This window comes from Hyla sarda, chromosome 10 (genome assembly GCF_029499605.1).
Source record: "Hyla sarda isolate aHylSar1 chromosome 10, aHylSar1.hap1, whole genome shotgun sequence".
Lineage (NCBI taxonomy): Eukaryota > Metazoa > Chordata > Amphibia > Anura > Hylidae > Hyla > Hyla sarda.
In genome coordinates, this window is record NC_079198.1 from 36,899,825 (window position 1) to 36,920,422 (window position 20,598).

The following is a 20,598-nucleotide window of genomic DNA, read 5'->3' on the forward strand; positions in this document are numbered from 1 at the left end:
ATTGTACTCCTCTCATATACACACTATTTCAGGCAGAGAAGTGCCAGAATGTGCACAGAGAAGTGGAAGAGGCCTAAATTCATAAGGCAGAGGTCGCAGCAGACTAGGGGCCAGTGTCAGCAGGAATCACAGCGAGATGCCTGAGCTCCCGGTATCAGCTAGCGGTCGTGTCTTGACCAGCAACCCATCTGCTGTCATCAATTGGTTAACACGGTCATCTACTTCCTCACAAGTGACATCTGACACCCCCAGTCAACAGTAGGTGGGTTTCTGTGACACAACTCTCAGTTGGCATGGCCCGCGAGCAGTCCCTGTCCTCCCATTACCTCTGTCCTGTGCTGTTCCCTCTCCTACAGAAGTATCTTATGCTGTGGCTTCAGCTCCACTATTTAGTGAAGACATCCGCCGCCTCCTATGCTAGGCGGGCAAATAGTGATGAGGAGAGTTGCGTGGGAAGTGGTGTTGCAAGCGTTCAGACTGACCTGAAGCAGACACTGTTGAGGAACCTGAGGAGGACATCAGTGACATGCAGACACAACTCGATGACGATGAAGCTGATCACACTTGGGAGCCGGGTGCAGTGGGGGCTTCATCATCATCAAGAGAAGAGGGTTGCAGGTTACCCGTGAGGCAGCAGCTGAGCCAGCAAGGTGGTAGCATGGTTGGCAGTCAGCATGGTGGCAGAAGTGGAAAGTCTGGAGCCAAACATGCCTGGGGTAGACCACCTGCTTCACAGCAGTCTACCTTCCCGGGAGGTAGTGAAACAGGGGTTCCTGGAGATGGTGGCAGTAGCAGTGAATCAGTGTGGCCTGTTGGTGGGAAAATCAGCTACTCTGCGATGTGTCAGTTTTTCATCAAGCACCACGACCCTGCGTCAACATATGCAGTGTCACCATTGAGGTAAACGGAGCCAGGTTGTAATATCACACAACCTGCAGACAGGAGTGGTGCTTTTTGTGGAAGAATTTGTATCCCAGGATAACCCCTTTAATGGGATCTGTCAGGTTTTGTTACACAATGAAACTGTCATATAGCACAGGCTACTGTGATTAGGAAAATATAATACTTATGTGAACAAATTCTTACAATAACTGGAAGGAAAAGTGGTGTTGACAAGAAAAAGTTCAAATACCACGGCAAGCTCATATTACTTGTGCCATTATTGCTAATTATGGGCAAGTCTGCTTTCTGTATAATGCATTTAGGTTAACTTCTGCCTCTATATTTTCCTATGTTAATTCAATATAAAGCTTTTACTCATTAGCCTTGAATTACATTAAACTATAACACCGTTCTAATGTATCACATCTGCTGATCAGTTGTACTGGGGGCTCCATTATGTTGCCTGCATTTCTGCCGAGCCGCTACAAGATGTGAGTTTGCATCTGGTCAACAACAAGTCTAAAAATTAATTTCCAAAATCAACAAGCAGTGCATATGGAGGAGTAGCAGGTGGATTTGAACACAAAAGAGAGAAATAAGCAATTCGGAATGAAGCTGTTACCACCATATCATTATTTTCATACACACATATGCAGAATCTAGAGTAAAAGTAAACATATTTGCAATATTCAAGGCAAGATTTTAGTAAAATCAATTTCAGCAAATTGACCAAGATATGTGTTTACATGCTGTGCCTGCTGAAGTTTCTTACTAGGATAAACCACTTTCCAAATGTTAAGCAAAAATGTACTTTCGATTTACCAGCAATATGCTGAACTAAGTGAGCAGAACATTACTGGATAAATATGAGATAGCTGGAAAATTGGAATTCTTACATACCCTTTTAACATGAACCTTTGAATGCTATTTTATGGTTTACAAATAGAATTAATATACAGAAGCTTCGGAGTAACCTTGCAAATACACTTCATTATTTTTTTGTTACTGCTCCTGAATTACAGTCTAGAAGTTACATTTACAAATCTGCAAGTTTCAGCAATGAAATCCCCTGGTATTCCTTGTTGGGTCCTTACTGCAGAGTGCTTACTATCATGATTTGCATCGCCTGCTGTTAACTCTTTAACCCCTTTGGTATTTTTGTTTTTTTCCTCCTCTTTTATTTTTTTATTCTAAATTACATAATCTGACAACCTATCAGCAATTTTGTTATTTATTTATTTATTTTACATTTACACCATTCACCGTGCAGGATCATAAACATAATATTTTAAAAGTAAGGACAAGTCCACATGTGGCTATACCAAATATGTTTATTTAATTGTAAAAGGGGAAAAATGGGGGTTTAAAATTTTTTATTTTGGATTGTAGCATTGTACAATGAAATTGACACTTTACTTATACAGTCAGAAGAACAACGATTGGGAGGCATGGAGGTGAGTAACAGACATCCAGACACCATTTTAGCTCATCAGACCCTCACAATCATACTGCAGGCACAATGAGTACTCTGAACACACTGACACCTTCCGTTTCCCTTTTTTAGATGCTGTGACTGGCAGTGATCACGGCATCTAAAGGGTTAGTGGTAGTCATCAGTGTGATTGCCGAAGTCCCCCATTTACTGTGAGCATCAGCTGCTCAAAGCAGCTGTTGCTTACATTCTATGAAGCAAGCTCAGTTCCTGCTCTTGTTTCATTAACAGTAGGTAATCAAGAGCATGCATGTATGGCTTTGTGTGTTAAGTGTACAACCTATTTAGGGGTGTAACTATAGGGGGCGCAGTGGTACCAGTCAGCCTGAGGCCCTGGTGCCAAAGGGGGCCCCAAAGCACATCTGCCCCATAATAAACCAGTTTTGAAAATGGCACTTGGGGCCCTTGTTGCTAATTTTGCATTGGGGTCCAAAAGCTATAAGTTACGCCTCTGGCCATATTAATCTAAACAATAATCTAATACAAGGCTTTTAACAATAATCTGATACAAGAAAAATTGATTCACATTCTGAACACAGTCCAAAGAATCAGCTCACCCCAATTTTGCCAGCTCCAGCGGAGACCAACTTGGAGGAGTCCAAAACAAAAAGTAGGAATAGAAGTACAGCTAAACACTCACATGAAAGTATGCTTTTCTTTATTATGATCCATGACACATCAAGGATAAGTGAACACCACAAACAATTACATATTTCACGTGGAAGAACCGCTTTAAATCATACTAAATGATAGTGTTGCTCGCGAATTTCGCGAATATAGCGCTATATATTTGTAATTACGAATATTCGTTTTTTTTTTTTTTGTTTTGTTTTTCTTCACAGTACACATCACAGTGATCACCCCTCTATGCTTCCAGCTTGTGTGGTGTAAAGAAGGCTGTAATACTACTGTGTGAGACTGGCGTGCAAAAAATCGCATATACGAAAATTAGCATATGCGAATTTTCGCATATGCGAATTTTCGCGTATGTTAATTTTGTATATGCAAATTTTCACATGTGTTAATTTTCGCATACGCAAATTTTCGCATATGCGAAAATAAAACGATCATATAACGAATATGCGAATATTCGCGAATATATGACGAATATTCGTCCATATATTCGCGAATATTCGCAAATTCGAATATGGCCTATGCCGCTCAACACTACTAAATGATTAAGTATGATTAAGAGCAGTTCTTCTACTTGATGTGTCCTGGATCACAATAAAGACAAGCATACCTCTATGTGAGTGCAGCGCTGGACTTCTATTTCTTCTTCTTCAAGAAAAATGGATTGTTTAGTTGTATTATGTGAAATCTGCCAAGCTGTTGAGGGAGCAACTCTTCTTTAAATGATTTACCAAACTGTACCTGTGAAGGAAGCTTTAATGATGTCAGAGGTTATACATCAGCATTAGAGATGGGCAAATCAAAGCTGACAAAGTCAAATTCATTCCAAATTTCATGACAAATTTGATTCTGAATGAATCCGAATTTCCTTGCGCTTCGTGGTAAGAAATTGCTTCCTTCACTACATTTTGTGTGGGCCGGGGAGCTTAAATGGCGGCTACACATGTGAGGACATGGGGCAAGGACGTCTCCATTTCATAGTCTGCCAATTGAGATCATCACAGGAAGCACTTCCCATTCAAAGACTGCAAGCAACTATAGTGCAGGCAGGGACAGTTCAGAGAGAGAGAGTATGCTTTTTTTATGTTGCAACCGTACTGTATTACTGTAAAAAAGTGAAATATATACGCACTCCGCAGTTCTTAATTTTGTTCTGGGTAAAGCCAATAGGGGGCAGTAAGTGTAAAAGCACTAAAATACTAAAGGTGCTTTCACAGCTCATTTATGCCCCGTTTTGTGACCATAGTATAAAACCGGATACAGGTCAAAAATGAGCCGATCGGAGTCAAACAGTGACTCTGGTCGGCTCATTAAAGTCAATGGATTTCAGCGCCTGTCCGGCTGGGGTACGGGAACGCACGGTTTTCCCCTCGCCCAGCCAGCAGCTGTAGACTGAAAACGTGGTGTGAAAGTACCTTTATGCACTAGATTGATATGCTTATTTCTGGTGCCACCGTACTGGGGCATATTACTCTACAAAAAAGTGAAATATATACGCACTCTCCAGTTCTACGTTTTTTCTGGTTAAAGCTAATAGGGGGCAGTAAGTATTAAAGCACTAAAAGACTTACACTTATTTCTGGTGCAACCGCATTGGGGCGTATTACTCTAAAAAAAAAAAAAGTTAAATATATATGCACTCTGCTGTACATGTTTTCTGTTTCAAGAGTAGTGTGGCCTGTTATTGTGTAAGCAGGGATATATATATATATACATACATTGGGGGAGATTCATCATAACCTGTCCAGAGGAAAATTTGCTGAGTTGCCCATAGCAACCAATCAGATCACTTCTTTCATTTTTGAAAGGGCCTCTGGAAAATGAAAGAAGTGATCTGATTGGTTGATAGGGGAAACTCAGCAACTTTTCCTCTGGACAGGTTTTGATGAATCTCCCCCATTGAGTGTTCTACCTGTAAAAGCAGGTATATATATATATATATATATATATATATATATATATATATATATACACACACACACACAGAGTGTTCAGCAAGTTTCTGTTGCAGCCGTATAAGGGCGTTTTTTTTTAAATTAAAAGTAAAATATAGACACACTCTGCTGTTGTACGTGTTTTCAGTTTCAAGCGTATAGTGGCCTGTTAGTGTAAAAGCAGGGATATACTGTATATACACACATTGAATGTTCTGCAAGTTTCTTTTGCAGCCGTATAGGGGTGTATTGCTTTATAAAAAGTAAAATATAAAAGCACACCACTATTCTACAAGTATGTCAGGCAGAAAAGTGCCAGGCCGTGCACAGAGAAGTGGCCGAGGCCTAAATTTATAAGGCACAGGCACAGGTTGCAGCAAAGTAGGGGTGCATGGCAGCAGGATTCCCAGCGAGAGGTCTGAGCTCCTGGTGTCAGCTGACCAGGAACCCAGCAGCCGACATTGATTGGTTAGCTCGGTCATCCACTTCATCCCAAGTAACATTCGACACACCCAGTCAACAGTCGGTGGGTTCCTCTGACTCAACCCTCAGTTGGCATTGCCCGGGAGCAGTCCCTGTCCTCCAACTGCCTCTGTCCTATGCTGCTCCCTCACGCAGAGAAGTATTGTATGCTGTGGGCTCAGCTACACTATACAGTGAGGACAATCAACTAGAGGACAGTCAGCAGCTACTGCCAAGCCAAGTTGTGGAGGAGACATCTGCTGCTTCCTCCGCTAGGCGGGCAAGTAGTGATGTGGAGAATGGCGTGGGAGGTGGTGTTGCGAGCAATCAGGCTCTTGAAACAGACACCGTTGAGGAACTTGAGGATGACATCAGTGATATGCACACAACTCAGTGATTATGAAGCCGATCGCACTTGGGTGTTGGGTGCAGAAGTGGCTTCATCATCAGGAGAATAGGGGGGCAGGTTGTCTGTGAGGCAGCAGCTGAGCCAGCAAGGTGATAACATGGTTGGGAGTCAGCAGGGTGGCAGCAGTGGGAAGTCTGGAGCCAAACGTGGCAGACCACCTGCTTCACGGCAGCCTACCTGCCCGGGAGGTAGTGGAGAAGGGGTTCCTGGAGTTCACGGCAGTAGCAGTCAGTCAGTGCGGACTGTTGAGGGGAATTCAGCTACTTGGCGGTGTGGCAGTTTTTTTCTCAAGTATCCTGAGGAGGTTAACATGGCAACAAGAAAGATATGTCGGCAGAAGGTGACGCTTGGCCAGGGTCCCAATGTTGGCACCACAGCCCTGAGTCAACATATGCAGCGTCACCATAAAGCGGCCTGGGAGAACCATGGCTCCGATGTGGTGGTCCAGCTTGCTGCAACAACCGCTGCATCACCAAGTGGCATGCTGCTCCACCACCTCAGCCGAAGGGAGCTGTGTGTCACACCTATCTTCTGTCGGTCCAGATGCTCCTGCTCCTCTTACTTCGAGTCAGTCATTCTGGCTGCAATCCATCAGCGAAGTGATGTCCAAGAGACAGCAGTATGCTCCCACTCATCCAACGGCACAGAAGCTGAATGTGCTCCTGTTCAAGTTGCTAGTTCTGCAGTCCTTCCCTTTTCAAGTGGTGGACTCTGCACCTTTCAGAGAACTTATGGCTTGTGCAGAGCCGAAGTGGAGGGTCCCAAGCCGTAATTTCTTTTCTAAAAAGGCATTACCAGCCCTGCACAAATATTAAGAACATAAGGTGGGCCAGTCCTTGAGCCTGTCGGTGTTTACCAAAGTGCACGGCAGCGCCGACGTGTGGAGCTGTAACTGTGCTCAGGGACAATACATGTCCTTCATGGCCCACTGGGTGAATGTGGTTCCTGCACAGCCACACCAGAAATTTGGCCATGTCACGCCGCTTCTGCCTCCTCTCACGTTGTTGGTCCTGCGACAATGTCCGACTCTGCCTCCTCATCCTCCACCATGTCCTCTGCCTCCACTGCACGGACAAGTCACAGTGTCCCTCCAGCATACCAAGTGAACAGTGTCACACAGAGGACAAACTGCTCAAAGTGATTTGTCAGGAAATCAAAAAATGGCTTTTTTCGTGACAACTGAAAATGGGGACCATGGTGACGGACAACAGGAAAACATTTGAGAAAAAGAAAAAGAAAAAAAAGGGGGGAAAGGGGGAAAGAGAACAGAGAAAATGAAAAAAGCTAGGGAGGGGGGAAAGGGGGAAGAAGGAAAAGAAAAGCGAAAAAAGGGGAGAAGGGGAAGGAAGGGAAAAAGGAAAGAAGAGAAGAAAAATAATTAAATAAACAATAATAAAAAAATAAAAAAAATAATAAAAGATGAAAAAAACTATAATAAATACACAAAACCAAATGAGAGAAAAAAAAACAGGAAAAATAAGTAGACTGCAAAATGTCTAAAAATGTGAAAAAAAGATGGATAAACACATCAGAATGAAAAAAGAGGGGGAGAAGAAAAAAGGGAATGAAAAACAAGGATTCAAATACACATTATATGAAAGGTTTCAAACTGAAATCAATATTCAAACCATGGGGATGTAAAGTATTTAATCTATGGATCCATCTCAGTTCTTTTTGTTTAAGTATATGTTCCCTGTCTCCAACTCTCCTCAGTGGGGGGGACATGGTCAATTATGCGAAACCTTAATTGGCTGATATTGTGCCCTAAATCATGAAAATGTTTTGCTACAGGGAGATCTAATCCACCGGTCCTAATAGAGGATTTGTGTCCGTTCAAACTAATTCAGAACTCATTTATAGTTTCACCTATATAACATAAGCCACATGGAAATTGAAGCATGTAGATGACATAAGATGACCCACAAGTGTATCTGCTCCTAATAGTGTATTTTTGGCCGGTGTGGATGATGAAATGTGTCTCCTTTGACCATACTATTGCAGTGGATGCAATCCAGACTGTTGGTGCTTCTGGCTCCCTATGTCTGATTTTACCAATCGGTCTTTGTAGTTGTGGCCTTTACAGTATGCCTTTACAGGCGGGTTACATAGTTACATAGTTACATAGTTAGTACGGTCGAAAAAAGACATACGTCCATCAAGTTCAACCAAGGAATTGAAGGGTAGGGGTGTGGTGGGATATTGGGGGAAGGGATGGGATAATAATGGGTCTTTTAATGTAGTTGACCATTTAATAATATCCCAGTTACTTCTGATGATATTGGCAATTTTGGTACTGTAAGTGGAGTTTGTAGCCACGAATGGAATCCTATCCGATTTCTCTCTTTTTACCATAGCATCTCACGTGATCTCTATTGAAGTGTATTTCTATGGCTATCAAGTCTGGTCTCCACATTTTCAGAAGGTGAGACAATGCACTTTATTCTAAGCATTTGACTCCATGGTAATGATTTTATCATGGGTTTAGGGTGAAAACTAGTGTATGTTAAATTATTTCTGTAAGTTGGTTTCACAAAAAGATTGGTCACTAATCTGTTTTCCCGTCTATAAACTGTAGCATCTAAAAACTGCAGTGAAACATCTGATGTAACAATGGTAAATCCCAACTATGGGTAAATGTTGTTCAATTCTGAAAAGAAAAACTCAAGCTGTTCATCGGTCACCGTCCAGATGACAAACGTGTCATCGATATATCAATACCACGTGTATACATACTGAAAGGAGGGAAAAGTGTAGAAATAAGAGGTCTCAACATCCGTTATGTAAATGTAAAGGTAGGTGCCACATTTGACCTCAAAGCCTTTCCTCTGTTCTGGACAAAGAAACCATCCCCAAACAGGAAAAAAAAGTTTGATCTGAGGATGATCTCCAATAAGTCCAGAACTAGGGAACGGACGGCATCTGGTAAATCTGAGTGTTGTAAACATTTAAAAGCTGATTGGATACCCCTCTGATGGTCAATCGATGTATACAAATTTACAATATCAAAAGAGACTAAGATACATTCTCTTGGTCACTCTATAGATTCCAATTTATTGATGAAGTCTGTAGTATCGCGAATATAGGAAGTTGCATTTGTAGCATATGTACGCAAAATTCTATCCAAATATACCGCTATGGGAGAGAATACAGAGTCCTGCCCGGGGACAATCGGCCTCCCGGGGGGGACTCTGCTGACTCTTATGAATCTTTGGCAATAGGTAAAGCACTGGGGTGCGTGGATACCTTTGGATAAGAAAATTATATTTTTGAAAAATTTGACTATCTCTAATCAGAATCATAAAGCAGTGACAAAATTACTCACTTTTAAATATAGATATTGTAAAAAACACCAACGGTAAAAGTTCACACTGGATTTATCAAATGTATAAAATAAAATGACCCTGATAAAAGACTAGGTTGTTAGGTTTTGTACCAGGATTTTTGGTGCAATGCACCAAAATAAGCTTGCCAAGCCTTGGCGCAAGGCTAATGTGGTACCACTCTTCAAGAAGGGCTCTAGGTCTTCGCCAGGCAATTATAGACCGGTAAGTCTAACGTGCATTGTGGGTAAATTGTTTGAAGGACTTATAAGGGATTACATACAGGAATTCATAGGGGATAATTGTATTATAAGTGATAACCAGCATGGGTTTACTAAGGATAGAAGTTGTCAAACCAATCTAATTTGCTTTTATGAAGAGGTGAGTAGAAGCCTTGACAGAGGAATGGCTGTGGATATAGTGTTTCTGGATTTTGCCAAAGTGTTTTATACTGTCCCTCACAGACGTCTGACAGGTAAGTTAAGGTCTTTGGGCTTGGAAACTTTAGTTTGTAACTGGATTGAACACTGGCTCATGGATCATACACAGAGAGTGGTGGTCAATGATTCGTACTCTGATTGGTCCCCCGTAATTAGTGGTGTACCCCAAGGTTCAGTACTGGCCCGCTGTTGTTTAATTTATTTATCAATGATATAGAGGATGGTATTAACAGCTCTGTTTCTATCTTTGCAGAGGACACCAAGCTTTGTAGCACAGTACAGTCTATAGAGGATGTGCATAAGTTACAAGATGACTTGGATAGACTAAGTGTCTGGTCATCCACTTGGCAAATGAGGTTCAATGTGGATAAATGTAAAGTTATGCATCTGGGTACTAATAACCTGCATGCATCGTATGTCTTAGGGGGGATTAAACTGGCAGAGTCACTGGTAGAGAAGGATCTGGGTGTACTTGTAGATCACAGACTACAGAATAGCATGCAATGTCAGGCTGCTGCTTCCAAAGCGAGCAGGATATTGTCATGTATAAAAAGAGGCATGGACTCAAGGGACAGGGACATAATACTCCCCCATTATAAAGCATTGGGACGGCCTCACCTGGAATATGCTGTTTAGTTTTGGTCGCCTGTTCATAAAAGGGACACTGCGGAGTTGGAAAGGGTGCAGAGACGCGCCACTAAACTAATATGGGGCATGGAACATCTTAGCTATGAGGAGCGATTAAAGGAGTTACAATTGTTTAGTCTTGAGAAGAGACGTTTAAGGGGGGATATGATAAACGTATAAGTATATAAATGGCCCATACAAAAAATATGGAGAAAAACTGTTCCAGGTTAAACCCCCCAAAGGACGAGGGGGCACTCCCTCAGTCTGGAGAAGAAAAGCTTTAGTCTAAAGGGGCGACACGCCTTCTTTACAGTGAAGACTGGTCACAGCAGGAACAATTAACAGCTTTAAAACAGGGTTAGATACATTCCTGGAACAAAATAACATTAATGCTTATGCAGAATTATAAAACTACATCCCTTTCCCTTATCCCCTTACACATTTCACTTCAATTCCCTGGTTGGACTTGGTGGACGTATGTCTTTTTTCAACCATACTAACTATGTAACTATGTAACTATGTAACACCAAAAAAGAAACACTGCTGCATTAAAAGGGCATGTGGCTGTGTGGAAAAGGGGTGTGTTCTCACAACTCGGGCAAATACAATTCCAAAACAACATTTCACACTAATAAAAGCAAAACGTTATTAGTAAATCAAGACCAATGTGTAACAAAAAAAAAAAAAAAAAAACAACAGAATCCCTTGGATAACTTAAACCATTGCAAAATTACTACCACATAAGGTGAGACAGAACAGATTTGAAAGACAGGCCTTTGTCCTGAAGGCCAAAATTGGCTGTATCTTAAAGGGGTTGAAGTACTTAAATGAGAATCATGCATCAGTGGAATTCCTCAGTCACAATGTTTCCTTTACTTACAGAGCAATAAACATTTTTTTTAAATCAATATATGTAGGTGATGGTTAAAGAGGTACTCCACAGGCCAGCGTTTGGAACATTTAGTTCTGTGATGTCATCATAAAGGAATGGAAGATGACTCCATTGGCAAGAGCCTCAAGGTAGTGCTGGAAAATAATAGTGGGCACCAGGGGAGAAGAGGGGATGGGGAGGTAGCAGTTGCACCGGGGCTCTGGTCCCTAAAGGGGCCCCAAGGCACATCTTCCCCAAAAGAGACCAGTATTAATAAATGCCACATGGGGCCTGTTGCAAATTTTTCATCGGGGCTCCAAAGCTACAAGTTATGCCTCTAGTGTGTGGGGTGTACTCACTCATGTAATATACTGTACAGAAAACATACAAAAAACATATTAAAGTAAAAAAAACACATTTGGCATTACCACGACATGAGAAATACATCAACAGAAAACAACAAAAACATCAAAAAGTCATACACATTCCAAAATGGTGCCCACAAAAACTACAAATTTTCTCGTAAAAAAATTGCCCTAAAATACTGCTGTATGATGAGCGGCGTAAACTTAAAATGTAATTGTTTTCCATTTGACCAACGAAAGAGATAAAAATTAACCAATAAAATATATAAAGCCCCTAATTCAGTGGCATTCCTAGGGTTGGTGTCACCGTGCGGTAGAAAATGGTGTCACCCCCCACCCCAAAAGTAATTTTTTAGCCTAGTGTGACAGACGCCAGTGGTGTAACACATTGCGGGAAATTATTTCCAGTATAATTATCAAATATACCAATTGCCATGTAATAGGAAAGTGCTAAAGATATTTTTACCATACAAGGGTAGGGTCACACGTAACGGATCCACAACATATTTTACACTGCGGATCCACCGGTGACCCGACCCATATTGGCCTCCTGCTGTTGCCAAAACCCATCTGCCCCCTCGCTCCACCCCCGGCAATCCGCCGCTCCATGCAGCCACATTGGGGGCCTGTGGGTTGCCGAGTGCACTCAGACATCCCAGAGCAGCCGCGATGTCTGTGTACACTGCGCATGCACATGTGCAGTGTACTCAGATATCACTGCTACACCGCAATGTTGGAGTGCACTCGGCAATTCGCAGGCCCCAGTGTGACTTCTCAGCGCGGTGGATTGCTGCGGCGAGCAGGCCAGGGGGTGGGGAGAAACAGCAGGAGGCACAATATGGGTCGGGTCTGCGGTTGATCAGTTACATGTGACTCTACCCTAAAACTACAGCTCCCAGCATGACCTTATCAGTGGTAATGTTATGCTGGGAGTTGTTGTTTCATCTATCATAAGTGCAGAACTTACAAGTGACTACAGAACTAATGGGACATAGGGAGGAGAATACACAATGATATCAGTGACTACAGGTGCTGCTTTCTCTGTTGTCCTTCCTTAACTAATTTAACTGCTACATACCTCTGTGACTTATTCCAGCAATCAGTTCCCACTCCACCATTCTAGTGTTCTGCCTATGTGGACGCAGAGGCAGTGAAGTATTGCAGTGGTGACACCATTGTTGGATTACTTTCTGCTTGGTGGTGTCACCCCACTTTTGGGGTGTCATCCAGTGCATTCCACACCCCCACACCTCAATAGCAACACCCCTGCCCTAATTGGTCTATTAAAAAGTGCAACTTATCCTGTTTACAGAAAAATGAAAAAGTTATGGCACTTGGAAAAATGAATAAATTGATTGGGCATTAAGGCCCCAAAGGTATGCTGGGGAATGGAATTAATCATCAATTTCTGAAATTCAACATTAACAATCAATATGGCTTTCTTCCATTACCACTATTGAAGTAATGTCTTTCACAGCCAAACAAAAAAAGAAAATTACTTTTGTTAACCCCTTAACGACAATGGACGTAAATGTACGTCATGGTGACGTGGTACTTAACGCACCATGACATACATTTACGTGCTGCCATGATCGTGAGCACCGGAGCGGTGCTCGCGTCATGCCCGGCTGCTATCAGCAGCCAGGGACCCGCCGGTAATGGCGGACATCCGCGATCGCGCAGATGTCCGCCATTAACCCCTCAGATGCCGTGATCAATACAGATCACGGCATCTGCAGCAGTGCGGTACTTTGCACGGATGATCGAATCACCCGCAGCACTGCCGTGGGGATCCGATCATCCAGCATGGCGGCCGGAGGTCCCCTCACCTGGCTCCGGTCGTCTCCTGGGGTGTTCTGCTCTGGTCTGAGATCAAGCAGACCAGAGCAGAAGATCACCGATAATACTGAGCAGTGCTATGTCCTGTACATAGCACTGCACAGTATTAGCAATGAACTGATTGCAATGAATAGTCCCCTATGGGGACATAAAAAGAGTAAAAAAAAAGTAAAAAAATGTAAAGTAAAAAAATTTGAAAAATCGCCTCCCCCAATAAAAAAAGTAACATTTTACCCCCCAAAAGTGTAATAAAAATAATTAATACACATATTTGGAATCGACACCTGCGTAAAAGTCTGAAATATTAAAATATATTGTTAATCATCCCGTACAGTGAACGGCGTAAATGTTAAAAAAAAATTTAAAAAGTCCAAAATTGCTGCTTTTTTTGTCACATTTCATTCCAAAAAAAATTTATAAAAAATGTATAAAAAGTAAAACCTTAACAAAAGATCATAAAAAGATAATAAAAACTACAGATCTTGGCGCATAAAGTGAGCCCTCATACCGCCCCATATACGGAAACATTTTAAAGTTTAAGGTGGTCAAAATAGGGCAATTTCAAACATACTAATTTTGTTAAAATGGTTTGAGATTTTTTTTAAGCCGTACAATTATAGAAAAGCATATAACATTATTTTAATCGTATTGACCCACAGAATAAAGAAAACATGTCATTTTTACCATAAAGTGTACACCGTGAAAACAAAACCTTCCAAAATTTGCTAAATTGCGATTTTCTTTTAAATTTTCCCACATAAATAATATTTGTTTGGTTGCGCTGTACATTTATGGTAAAATAAGTGATGTTATTACAAAGTACTATTGGTGACGCATAAAACAAGTCCTCATATGGGTCTGTGGATGGAAATATAAGAGAGTTATGATTTTTAGAAGGCGAGGAGGGAAAAACGAAAACGCAAAAATAAAATTGGTCTGGTCCTTAAGGCCTGGTCCTTGAGGGGTTAAATGAAATAAACTAGTAACTTTGGTTAGGACTAATTTAGTAAAGATTAATACTAGTTTATGACAACTTGGTGTTTTCGGTGGAAATCTTGTAAAGAGGCTCTTTACAAATATGGTTTTATAATTTGTCTGTGTCTCCTAAAGCGCCTCTTTATTCTTATGAGATGTATGAATGTATCTACAAACAATGAGACATGATTAACCTCTTCAATTTCTGGGGATTGACAGTGGAAGACAAATTTGAAAAAACAAGTTCAGTGCATAATAACATGTGGTTTAACCCGTACAAGACCTAGGGCGTATGCATACGCCTTCAGTACCTGGGTCTTAAGGACCCAGGGCGTACAGGTACGCCAGTGGGAATTACGGTTCCTGCCGCGCGCCGGGCAGTGATCGGACTGGGGTGACTGCTGATATCAATCAGCAGGTACCCCAGGCAAATGCGACCCCCCCATGTCGGCGATCGGCGCAAATCGCAAGTGAAATCGCACTTGTGATTTGCACAATTCCGGGTCTTATGGGTCATGTGTGACCCGATGACCCGGAGATACAAGGTAATCGGGGGTGTAGAATACACCCCTTATCACCTACTGTATCTATGGGGAGGTGGCGATTTCGCCCCCCCCCCCCCCCCCAGGAGAGCTGCTATTGGCTGGACGATCATCCAGCCAATAGTAGCCGGCAGGGGAGGGGTTAAACGGCATCCTCTGCAGCGCTGACCGTTAGCTGGGTTCAGTCAGCGGTCAGAGCTGCAAGAGGAGCCAGGGACCCCCCCTCTGCACCCATCGGATCGCCTCAGGAGACCCGAAGATCCCCTAGATCAGGGACAGAATCCACCAGAGGGAAAGGTAGGGAAATCCATGTAATAAAGTAAAAAAAAAAAGTAAAAAAAAAAAAAAAATCCTCCTAATAGGGCTCAAGAGTACGCCACATTTTTTTTAGCGTGACCCGGGCCCTTTTTTTTGGCCGCAGCGTTTTTTTTTTTTTGCTCACATAACGGTGTGTTATTACTAATCACACACCGTTATACATAGTTACACCAAGCACTCACTATACACTCCCCGCCCCCCTATTTTTTCAGAGACAGCCTGGTCAATCTAATGGTGGAGCAGACAAATCTGTACACCAGGCAGTTCATCGCCCACCACCCAGATTCTTTTTTGACCAGGTACAATGAATGGTACACCGTCAGTGCAGCAGAAATGAGGACATTTTGGGGCCTCTTGCTGCATATGGGCCTGGTCAAAAAACCCAGTGTCAGGCAGTACTGGAGCGGGGACATCTTCTACCAGACCCCGCTTTACAGTATGGCCATGACACGTAAGCGGTTCGAGGCTATTTGGAAATGCCTTCATTATGCAGATAATGAGGCACGTCCACCCTGAGGTGATCCCACCCATGACCGGCTTTACAAAGTGAGGCCGATCATCGATCACTTTGGGGCCAAATTTTTGGAGGCCTACATACCGCTTAGGGAGCTCTCGGTTGATGAGTCTCTTATCAGTTTTAAGGGGAGACTCATCTTCCGCCGGTATATTCCCTCGAAGCGGGCGTGGTGTGGCGTGAAGCTCTATAAACTTTGCGAGAGTACCTCCGGGTACACTTGCAAGTTTAGAGTGTATGAGGGACGAGATTCCCGTATTGAACCCCCAGATTGTTTGGGACCTTATGTACCCATTGCTGGATAAGGGTTACCACGTGTACATGGACAACTTTTATACCAGCATCCCTCTCTTCACATCCCTTGCCACCAGATCCACGTCCGCTTGTGGGACCGTGCGGAGAAACCAGAGAGGCCTCCCTCTAAATTTGATCCAGACACCTATTCCCAAGGGTGAGTCCCGTGCCCTTACCTATGAAAACCTGTTGCTGGTCAAGTATAAGTATAAGAGGGATGTCCTCATGCTGACCACTATTCATGGTAACGGCAGCTCACCTGTCCCTGTGCGAGGTACCACAACAACGGTCCTTAAGCCTGATTGTATTCTGGACTACAATCAGTATATGGGGGGAGTTGATCTTTCTGATCAAGTCCTCAAGCCATGCGGAAAACATGTGTATTGTACAAAAAAGTTGCGGTCTACATGGTACAGGTTGCCATGTACAACTCTTTTGTATGGTACCGAAATGCTGGCAGCACAGGGACATACCTCCAGTTCCAAGAGGAAGTCCTAAAGGTCCTGATCTTTGCTGACAGGGAAAGAGCAGGCCGGACTTCCTAAGAAACTGAAGTTATAGGTGCCAGGATCGTCCCAGGCCAACACTTTCCAGGTGAATTCCCCCACACTGGAAAGAAGGGACGATCCCAGAAAAAATGCAGAGTGTGTAACAAGAGGGGGATTCAGAAGGACACCACACCTCAGTGTGTCACTTGCCCCGATCATCCGGGCCTCTGAATTAAGGACTGCTTCAGGGAGTATCACACTTCCATGGAGTACTAAATTTTCCCTCATCATTAAAATTTTCCACAATTTGACCCCAATGTACCAAGTCCAGATTACATTCCAAATTTTTACCCCATAAAACCACTAAATTGCCCAAAAAAACTATTTCATAAAAAAAAACAAAAAAAACTGATAAGACCTCTGGGGGTATTTTTTCCAAAAATGGGTCATGGGTCACTGAGTCACTATCATCGGGGACTTTTATGTTGCCTCAAATGCGCAGCGCTCTCTCTCCACCTGAGCGGGTGCGCATTTGAGGCAACAGGTTAGGGACAGCCACACACATCACATTCCCAGAATGATGATTCTGAGCATAGGGTTTGGGGTGGGCATATTTTTTAGTTTTGGCTATGCTCTGGGTCATCATTCTGGGAACATAATCTGTTTTATAATTTTATGTCCCACTGTACCCCTTGTTAATTATTAGTGTACCCCATATAATGCCCCTTGAGGGGGGTCCCACTGTTCTGGCTCCATAGGCAGCTGTCTAGAAGCTCCAGGCCCCTGACTGCCCTCCCGTTCCTTCGTGACCAGTGAGCAGAGCCGATCTACGCCCAGATATGAGGTATGTCCTACTCCAAAGAAATGTATTTACACATTTTTTTTTTTGCTTTTCTGGCACTAAATGTGACATGCCCCCCCATTTCAGCAAAATGTAGCACCTTCTCTTCTGAGCATTGTAGTGCACCAGCAGAGCCCTTGACAACCACTCATGGGGTACTTCCATACTCAGAAGAGATGGGGTTACACATTTTGGGAGACATTTTCTCCTGTTACACCTTGTAAAAATTAAAAATTTTTAGGAAAAACAGCATTTTAGTAAAAAAAATAAAAAAAAAAAAAAAAAATATATATATATATATATATATATATATATATATATATATATATATTTATACATCCAAAGTCGTCAAACACCTGGGGGGTGTTAGGGCTCACTGTACCCCTTGTTACGTTCCTTAAGGGGTTTAGTTTCCAAAATAGTATGCCATGTGGTTTTTTTTTTGCTGTCCTGGCACCATAGGGGCTTCCTAAATGGGACATGCCCCCCCCCCAAAACCATTTCAGCAAAATTAGATTTGCAAATGCCAAATATGACTCCTTCTCTTCTGAGCAGTGTAGTGTGCCAACAGAGCACTTGACATCCACATATGTGGTGTTTCCATACTCAGAAGAGATGGGGTTACAAATTTTTGGGGGCATTTTCTCCTATTACCCCCTGTAAAAATTTAAAATTTGGGGGAAAACTAGCATTTTAGTGAAAAAAAAAATCTTTTACACATCCAACTTTAACGAAAAGTTGTGAAACACTGAACCCCTTGTTACGTTCCTTGAGGGGTGTAGTTTCCAAAATAGTATGCCATGTTGGGTTTTTGTTTGCCGTCCTGGCACCATAGGGGCTTCCTAAATGGGACATGCCCCCCAAAACCATTTCATCAAAATTTGATTTGCAAAAGCCAAATATGACTCCTTCTCTTCTGAGCATTGTAGGGCACCCGCAGAGCACTTGACCTCCACATATGTGGTGTTTCCATACTCAGAAGAGATGGGGTTACAAATTTTGGGGGGCATTCTCTCCTATTAACCCTTGTAAAAATTTAAAATTTGGGGGAAAACTAGAATTTTTGTGGAAAAAAAGAAAATCATTTACACGTCCAACTTTAACGAAAAGTCGTAAAACCCCTGTGGGGTGTTAAGGCTCACTGGACCCCTTGTTACGTTCCTTGAGGGGTGTAGTTTCCAAAATAGTATGCCATGTGGTTTTTTTTTTGCTGTCCTTACACCATAGGGGCTTCCTTAATGCAACATGCCCCCAAAAACCATTTCAGAAAAACTCACTCTCCAAAATCCCTCTGTCGCTCCATCCCTTCTGAGCCCTCTAGTGCACCCGCCGAACACTTGACAAAAAATGGGTCTACAAGAACATGTGAGTGTAAAAAATTAAGATTTTAAATTTTCTCCTTCAATTTGCTGCTATTCCTGTGAAACACCTAAAGGGTTAACAAACCTTTTGAATGCCATTTTGAATACTTTTAGGGGTGCAGTTTTTATAATGGGGTCATTTGTGGGGCATTTCTAATATAAAGGCCCTTCAAATCCACTTAAAAACAGAACTGGTCCCTGAAAAATTTAGATTTTGAAAATTTTGTGAAAAATTGGAAAATTGCTGCTATATTTTGAAGCCCTCTGATGTCTTCCAAAAGTAAAAACATGTCAACTTTATGATGCAGTCATAAAGTAGACATGTTGTATATGTGAATCAATATATAAATTATTTGGAATATTCATTTTCCTTATAAGCAGAGAGCTTCAAAATAAAAAAAAAATGCAAAATGTTAAATTTTTTCATCAAATTTTGGAATTTTTCACCAAGAAACGATGCAAGTATCGACAAAATGATACCACTAACATAAAGTAGAATATGTCACGAAAAAACAATCTCGGAATCAGAATGAAAGGTAAAAGCATACCTGAGTTATTAATGCTTAAAGTGAAAGTGGTCAGATGTTCAAAATATGGCCGGGTCCTACAGTGAAAATTGGCTGGGTCCTTAAGGGGTTAAACAATCAATCACTTATCATTCATATTTCTTTTCTTTTCCAGCATTTACTTGATGGGTAGGTTGAATCACATATATAAGAAAACAAGATGTTCTGCATTATTGTGTCTGACACCTTTTATGGATTGTAGGGAGAAGAAGAGTGAATATGCCAGGCATATTGTTAAAAGACAAAGGAGTGGTTGTCTATTTACATTAGCTGAAGCTTATAGTTTGGCAGATGATAACAGATTGGGCCAATATATATCTAATGTGCTGCTAGCTTTACAATATATGACTTCTTAATCATGTACTGTTGGTTTTTCAGAGAAAAAGATCAAAGAAAAACATCACAACCTCAAGTCTTTTTTTTTATTATTTAAGAGAATGTCTCATGTGTTTCATTTTAGGTTCATTAATTAGATTCAAATCTAATTCGATCTGTAAAAGAGAAATAGTGTGAATGTAGTTTTATATATTAAGCATACTTTATCAATTATTAATTACCAATCTATTGTAGTATATTAGAGCAGTTGTCACTTAACTTATTTTATGCATGAGATAACACACATTCTATTACACAAGTGTAAAAAATGTTTCATGGAATTTTATTGGTTGTATATACTCTTATTATTACACTTAATTACAATGAAGATAGTGATATATAGGTTGCTCTATAGGGTTGGCACCAGAACTAATTTAATTAATCTATCAACACAGACATAAAGTAGCAATAGTCCCATCATTTTTGTTTGTACAAAACTTTTTTTGACAACATAAAATAGTTGTTCCTCACATACATTGAGCATGCAAGCTAACTGGGTTTCACTATTGCAGTGTGCAATCCTTATAGTTTGATGACCCTGAATCTAGTGGTCTAAGGCGCAGTGTTCTGAGTGTTATAGTACTTGCAATCACTCAGTATGCTATCACAATGGCAAAAGGGGGACATCTGACCCATGTACACTTTTCTACCGCAGCAGTGTAAAAAGAGGTGGACAAATAATAATCGCTGTCCCCTGGGGCAGACCCTGGGTGGCATGTCTAACTGAAGATAGTTGGGATGCCTATGTTATTCAAGCTATAATGGTGCAGTCAGACAAAGGTTTAGCAAAATAACAATTTATGTAAATCTGGCAATATAAATCCTTCACAATATTTTATAGAAACATACCCCTCTCTAGCCATAGTGTGGGCAGATGAATGTGGGGAATATTTTAAAAATAATTATCTCTTCCAGTCTTGTTACAGATAAAAGGTAACTCACAGTATTGAAATGCTATACTAAAGGGATCTGCAATGAAAGGCTCCCAGTAGGCGAATTATTAAGGAAAATAGCACTCACAAAAGGTTAAGCTCCAGTTTTTTATTACAG